This window comes from Acyrthosiphon pisum, chromosome A3, assembly GCF_005508785.2.
Source record: "Acyrthosiphon pisum isolate AL4f chromosome A3, pea_aphid_22Mar2018_4r6ur, whole genome shotgun sequence".
NCBI lineage: Eukaryota > Metazoa > Arthropoda > Insecta > Hemiptera > Aphididae > Acyrthosiphon > Acyrthosiphon pisum.
Window position 1 is genome coordinate 27,590,932 of NC_042496.1, and position 8,823 is coordinate 27,599,754.

Consider the following 8,823-nt stretch of genomic DNA (forward strand, 5'->3'; position numbering starts at 1 on the left):
TAGGCAATAACTATAATAACTGTAAACAGATAAGACTATTTTAAAGCCTCACAATGACGGTTTTTGAATTTCTGAGAAAGAATAAAAAACAAATAAAATTCGAAAATTGGTTACTTTGCTTTGCTTTGTAATGGGAGCCAAGGAAAAACCCCAGCTGTGTTTGTAAGTGTCAGGCGGTGCCTATAACTTATGTTTGTTTTTTTTTTTTTTTTTTTTTTTTTTTTTTTTAATGGCTGATTGTCAGGATGTGGAGTATATTATTGTAATTTCGCAAAGTTGATTGGTCTTGGTCGGCGTGTGAGTAATTGAGGAGCTGGTGATGTTCCAATGTCGCGGATGTGGGCGAATGTTGATTGGGCATTTCTGTGATAAAAAACCCTAGCCGCTAGTTCTGCTTCGTTTCGAAGTGAGTTTATGGGTGGATTTAAGATGGCGTTATTTCTGGTGAAGAAGTGGGCACCTGTGATTGTACGGATCGCCACGTTTTGGACTGCTTCTATATTTGCCCAGTTAGATGCACTGATGAGAGAACCCCACGCCGAAGAGGCATATAATAAAATTGGTTTGATATATAATTTATAAATTGAGAGTCTAGTCGGCATTGGGATGGGTGATCTGCTGTTTAGTATCGGGTATAGTGCCCCTCTAAAAAATTGGTTACACCCGAGTTACACCTATAAATAGCTAAAAATATTTTGATAACATTTGTAAGGTGTGTGCAGAAAATATAAATATTAACATTCGGTGAAGATTGCATGTATCTACGGTTAAATCTACGTTAAGAAAAATGTATTTATAACAATGCCAATTTCTTCGTATTTCTAGGAAGCCGTAACTTTTGGACTTAAGGGGACTTCAGCCGGTTATGACAAAAGTCAAAACTAATGTAGATTTGACCAATCTAAACATTAATTTTGTTTGTTATTGTGTTTTTAAATATATTTAAATTCCGTATCATAAAATAAACCTCATGGGGCGGGAGGGGGGTCCAGTCAATGAAAAAAACCAATAAGCTAGACAAAACTGGAAGAATCTGGATTGACAGATTTTAATTTTGAAAAAATGGTTTAATTTATTAACTTCTAGACTATGTTTCTTAGGAATCACTTTTTTTATTTAAAATCATATGTGCCCAAAATAAATACAAATATGTAATGCAATTATTTCATGGGATTTCTAAAAAAAAAAAATGGTTATTTTAAGGTCATTTTAAATTGAAAATTGAAAATCGACTTTGTGAGCTTCCGGTAGTTTTGAGGCTACCAAAAACCACCCACGACCAAAGGAGAGCACTTTGGCCGTGACCTATGAGCCGCACCGCGTGGTGGCCCGAGGGCCATGTCGGTGGAACTCATAGGCTTTGTACACGCAACGGCAAATGAATGCCGAGGATTTGACCTAACCTGTGGGGAGAAAAGAAATAAAATAAGAATAAAGTTCGGCTATTAAAACAATATAATAAGTTAACATAAGAGTGATATTTTGCATCATTGTAAGACAATAAATTTGGCACATAATAATGTAATAAATTTGGCACATGATAATGTAATAAATTTGGCACATGGCAAATATAAAATAATATAACAAATTTATCGTTTTTTTCTGATTAAATAAAATTTACGGCACGTTTTTCCCGGCCCACGGGAGGCGACACACCATATTACTCATGGTGTGCCCTCGCAGGGTTACCGGGAAAAAGTGCTTTGGCTTTTACTAGCCGGAAAACCATTCTGTGGTAGAACATATTAAGGGGACCCGCGTCTTGCGACGCCTCCTCTGGCACACAGATTATACAAACACGAGTTTTGCATAATCTGTGGCCTACGTGCTTGTGTGCAATATTTTATAAATGAATTCAAACATGTATAAAAAATTTAAATCGGATATTCCGAAGTATGTGTAATTTACCACTGCTTATTGGTATAAAACGTATGAAAAATACGTGAGCTGCAGCCTCCTTAAACCTAAAATCTTATTAAAAAATTGTATTTTTTATTTTTTAATATATATTATGACTTATACGTTTATTTTAATATATATTACATTTTGAGCGGAGCGAGAATGCTATTGGTTTTACAATGGTAAATTTTTTTATTCTTTTTATTTTTTTTTAAACTGTTTACAAAATATCTACCAGAAGGAGGGCTCCGATGTCAACATATAGTACCTTATATATTAGCAAATTGGATCAAGATGGTACTTTAGAGCAGGGCTTGAAACCGATTGAAATAATTTCGGTTTCGGTTTCGATTTTGTATACCGATTTTTAATTTTTTCGATTTCGGTTTCAACTTAACAATACCGGTATTAAGAAATATCGGTTTTGGTTTCGGTTTTGTATACCAGTTTCTAAAGTATTTTCAGGGGGCTATGTCATCTATATATCATTCTTTGTTCCGTATTGTCAATTGTCATAATATGACATATTATATTATATAGTATTTGCTAGTAACTTTAATTTATGTCATTACTATTTATAAAGCAACTAATAATTTTGCGAATAATGAAATGTTTATCAACAAAATTAATTATGATCTCAATTTTATTATGATTATTAATTATGCGTATTAATGGAATTTACGTATTTAAAAATACATCAGTTAAAAAAAAAATAACGGTTTCCAATTTTTTCAGATTTCGGTTTTGAATTTAATACCGGTATCTAATTTATTTCGGTTTCGGTTTTGAATTTAATACCGGTATCCAATTTTTTTCGGTTTCGTTTTTGATTACGGTTTCGGTTTCGGTTTTAAAACGGTTTATAGCGGTTTCTGAAATCAGTTTTGAAAACGGTTTCAAGCCTTGCTTTAGAGAAGTCATTTTTCGATTTTATCAAGTTATTTAATGCCACGGGAAAAACCACCGAAAAATTACGAAAAAACGGTAAAAATTGTTTTATCACCATAGAAACGAATAAAAAATTATAATATTAATTTAACTTATACATGATATAATAAATAATAACAATATAAAATATCCAGACTGACAAACCGTCTCCGCTCAGAATAGTTTTTCTTATACAATGATATTATTAGGTATCATTGAATTAAAGTCTAATACAATCCATTATACAATGACCCACTTATAACCTATTATACAGCAGAGCGTCATTCACTTACCTGCTTTTTTAAATATGAAACAGTTTAAAAACCACTGCTATTGGTTGGTACAATTCTACAATAAGTTCATAGTCAAACCATAAGTTTATAATAGACATAATATTATTAACATGTTAGGTATGTTCAAGGGTATATTGTATTATAATTCCTTAACCAACAAGTTTTATACAGAAAAATGTTTAAACACTATCTGATTTGGTTGGTACTTCGGCCGACAGAAAGTTATTGCTAAACTACAATCATTGAACCATTTGCAAATATTTATGAAAATATTGTAGGTTTTTTAGAAAAGAGAACAGAAAACAATTATAAAAAGCTTGGTGTTTAAACTAAAAGTAATGACTATAATAATGCGACCATTCAGAAACTGATGAAGATGGTTTGGTTTAATACGAGTATGAATTGTGACTATGAATTAAATGATAAAAACAATAGTAAACAAACATCAAAAATATCAAAAGGATTATACATTTATGATTCTTATAAAATAGGTACAATATTAACCTATTGGCTATTGTCTATTTATTTTATAATTTATATACAAGCTGTAACAGGAAGACCTGAAAAAAATAAATAAAATATGATGCTACTTAAACGTATGCTTTAATATTGTGAAAATTCTATTGTTAATAAATAATTTATAAAATATACTAGTGCCAAAAAATTCCTAAAAATAATATTTTGAAAAAAGTTATTATATTCTAAATAGATTTACCCGAGGATTTACCCAAAAAAAATATATATATAATTACCATAAAAATTCTAAAAAATAAATTAATTGACTGAGATAAATGTTTTTACCAACAACATTTTTCTTGAGTATACCTAATTAGATTTACAAATTGGCTATTTTTAATTTTTCCAATTTTCAGTAGAAAAAATATTTTTTTTTAATTAGGTATACTTACATGTAGTACCTACAAGTGAAATTTGTTTATTATATTATAAAAAAATTGTTTAAACAGGGTTGCTACAGAATTTAGATTTCAAAATTCCCCGATTTTCCAGTCATTTTCCAAAACATTTTCTATAAGATACTAAATGTATATATTTTTTTTTTTATAACACCTATAGTTGTGATAATAGCAAATATAGATTTGTTACCTTTATTTTATAAATAATCGATAATACAAATTATTCGTTACCGGCCATCACTATTTTTGAGAAATATTGGTTAAATAATATGTTATCACAGAAGAATATCAAAGACATTAAATATTTTACATATTAGCGTAGATTAAACATACATAGATAGGCAACGGCTGCGTAGAATTTGGAAACTATGTTTTGGTTTAGTTATATGATCACAGATAGCGAAGCTAGTCGTTGTGAAAATAATATTATTGTCGTCCGGCGACCGACTCCGTATTCTCGAATTTCAAATTATTATTTATTCTCAATTCTGTATTATATTTCTGTGTCTTTACTCCTTTAATATTAAAATGGTGTCCGATTTGGTCACCTAACGACCAGCATTCGAGCAACAAAGAGTAAGGACAAGCATCATTTTGACTACTTATCGTGTACACACACAAAATAAATAAAAAACACATCATCGTAAAATCAATACATTCATCACTCGGCTCAAAATCTAAAATGAACCACAAAATCAACAAAAGAAAAATGGACTAACATGTAATGAACATTATTCATAAAAGTAGCTATTGTTAAATATTAGATTATACAATACCTAGGTAAAAAATATTTAATTCAGTATAATATATAAATAAATGATCAACAAATTTTATATATTCATACTATGTCAAATATTATTACTAATTATACCTACCTATCTAATATTATAAATAAAATAATATAATCAAATACCCAATAATATAGATTTAACATAATTCAAATAAACTGCAGATTCAAAAAAAATATATAATTATATAAAATGTACAAATGTAAATAAAATTAAATATGTACTCAATCTGATTTGTTTTAATACTGTTATGGATTTTAAAAGTTTTTTTAAATTTTTAATTTTCTTGATGAATTGATGGATGTCTTTTTAATTTGTTTTAAATGCCTCGACTTCCAATTAAAATTGTTTAACAGTTTGGCATGGATTAATTTAGTTAGTAAATAATCAAAATGTTCAATTCAGTTTTTATCTAAATTAAAGGACAATGAATACTTACCTATTAGTTATTTGCTTATTTATAAAGCGTGCAATATTTTTTCTGTGTGGTTTTTGTTCAACCAGTTTTTTCAACATTATTTGTGCATTCTTAACAAATTGTATAAAAGTGTCAGTAGGCTTCTTTAAAAAACATGAATTTGAATCTATTTCTTTGACTCATAATTTTTATAAAAAATTAATAATTCATGTTGGTCAAATAAATTTAAGTTCTCATCTTCTTTTAAAAATTTATTGACACATTTTAAGTACTTAAAATGATCAAAACAAGATTTACCCAGATAACCAGCAAAATAAGCATTCAAACACATTTCTAATGATATCTCACAATTCTCTTCTTCTAGATTATCATCAGTATTAGTGAATGACTCATCATCAACGTTTAAAGTACTGGTATAATCTGAATCACTTTCATTTACTAAATTTAAAAGTGTATCAGAATTAGATGTAAGAGCTAACAATAGTTAGATAATTCTGATGCATTAAATAAATTGTTTTTCGCTTGAATACTAAACGTAGATCTAAAAATCCGAGCTGTAGGATTAGGGTTGTATCCTCCACGTTGTCGAAATAGTGCAAACGTATTTTCTACATAGTCTTGGTTGAGTCTAGATGTTAGCAAATAGATGAACTGTAAGTTTTTTGTTGTGAATATAACATTGTTATACTATTAATTGACCACATTAAACCATCAAAACACGGTAGACGATACCCATATTTTGTATTAGGTTTAACTAATTTTATGTTTTCATGAAATCTTTTTGCTTCATTTAAAAATTGGATTTGGCTAGGCCGTTCTTCAGATGATGCACACATTTTAGGATTGGAGCTATACAAACATTTGCTATTTAAGCAATCAAACAAATCGTTCACATGCTTTAAAAAATTTGCTGTATATGCACCTGTCGTAGACTTATCTGTCCTGTAGTTACACATGTTTTGATAACCGCGGTTACAGTATTACTAAAAAGTTGAAGAGCGAGTTTGCACTTCATTTTTTAAAAAGGACCTGGATTAATATGACTAGGTATCCATTATTTTTAGCAATGCTCTACTTGTTCCACTCATTTTATCTATTTCATAGGCTGTCTTTATGTCACTAAATGATATTTTATTGCCATCAAACACCAAATTATTTTTTAAAAAACTATTTCTGTAGTTTTTAAAAATTTGAGGTATATCAAGTATGGAAAATATTCTTTTACCATTTACTTCAAAATAAGGAGATTCCTTAGTACATCCTAATTGTTTTAGAGCAGCACAGTTATTACTATCTTGGTCACATATTACAGTAGTAACAATTAATCCTACCTCTAAAGCTTTTACAATCACATCACTTATTAAATTCTTCAATTCAAGACATCTAGTTGACAAAGCAGATAAAAAATATGCAAGAGGTAATTTCCATTTTTAGAATAAGCCTCGGGCAATAAATACTAACGCTTGAGAGGCTACTTTGTCATTTCTTCCTTTATGTCGAAGATCCTCATAACCTTCAACTACATCCAAGTATTTAGAATATTCCAAATATTTTTTTTATGGACATCTCATCAAAAGCAATGACACAATACTTTTGTTCATTATCCATCGCGTTAACTTTAATTTTTATTTGTTCCATATAACTATTTACAAAACCAGGTGAAAACTTTGAACTACCAATCCATCCTTTAATAGTACTTAAACCAGGTAAATTAATTTTTTGTACATTTCTTAAAAATCTATATGTTCCGGGTGAATTATGAAAAAGGGAAATCGTAAATTGCTTTTCTTCAACTAACCACGGTTGTCTAGATTTATTTGTTCGAAACATTTGCATTTCAGAAAGTACTCTAGAATTAGTACTCTTATAGTTTATTTTATTTTTAAATTTATTAGCAATTTTTAATTTATTTCTTATCTTAAACAGTTTTGTTTGTAGTTTGCATACCGTTGATGATTTACAATTTAATTTTTTTTTTTTTAATTTCTATCACATTTCTCATTTTTCTTTTAGTTGGTGTTTCAACAACAATATTATCAGAATTGTCATTACCTACTTGAGAAACTTGTAAGCTGAGAATTTTGGTACTTTTTAGGAGTTGGCATATTTATAATTTCCTGTATAAATAATCTTGAGGAAGGTGATAAATTAGGCGTTGCTGAAGTTTTATTATGGACATTTTTTGGAATTCGAAGGTTAATCACTTCCTCAAAAGTGTTATTAAAATTTTTTTAAGAAAAATAAAATGTTGGAGTTTCTGGTGATCTATTTAAATATGTGTGTGTCGGTTTTAAAACATTTAAATCTATTTCATCATCAGTGTCTAGAGTATTTTCTATTAAAGGATCTGTTTGTGATGGTGTTGATGATGTAGATTGATGCAGTTCATAAGAAGAGTTGTTAATATTATATTTTCGGGGGATAGCTGTCTTTATCAATATGACACGATAACCTGCCTGTCTAATGTCACATTTAGAAAAATTGTGAGCACAAACATATTTTGCAGAAAGTTCTTCGAAGAACATGATCATGAGTTAAAATAGTTAAATCAATATTTCCTTATGAAACAAAACCAGAACAAATTTAATTAGAAAATAAAAAAGGTAATTAAATCATATATATATATGCCTTGATTGAAAATGAATCAATGATATAGGTAGCATTAACTTATTAATATATACATTGTACATTTGTACATCATACATCAAAGGTGGGCAAGTTAATAAGAATAATTAACTCAAGTTTAGTGAACACAGTGGTACAACTTTACAATAAAGAGTCCATGTAAACATTTCTAGACTAGGGAAATTCCCCTTAGCCGCTAATAAAAATTTACAACAGTCATACACTCATACCTTATTTTAACTCTAAAAAAATTGTTTTTCTCATAAGTCATCTCGTATGTCATAGTTAATAAATAGGTAATGTTTATTATTTAGATCTACAAATATTTTTGTAAAATGAAATATAAAAAGGTGGGTAAGTGGATGTCGCTCTGCTGTACAGTAGGTTACAAGTGGGTCACTGTATAAAGGATGGTATTAAATTTGAATTCAATGATATAATATCACTGTATAAGAAAAACGATTCTGAGCGGAGACGGTTTGTCAGTCTAGATATTAGACATACATATTATAGGTATACTTATCTATAGTATTATTAATAATTTTAAAATTAATCATATCACAATATCCATTAGGTAACGCGTTATACATCAACAACAAACCGTGGTACTATCATAGATATATAATAGTATACTTTAGAAGTTTCAAGTACCCACAAATAATATTATACAATCATTACAATCACAACAAAATGAATAAAATATTTATTCCAGGTTTTTTAATATGTCATTTTGTCCAAATTTGAACTTAAAATGACTATAAAAATAAACTGTGCTTATGTATTTCTTAGAATTTTTGGCAACAGAATTAAATATTTACGTGGAATCTTGTTTTAAATTTTCAATCCTTAGATATAAAAGTTGAACATTTTATAAATTTTTAACTGCAAATAATTATTCAATTTTAAATTTGATAAATTTTGTCACATTTTACTTCAATGCTTATAAAAAAAAATGTGTC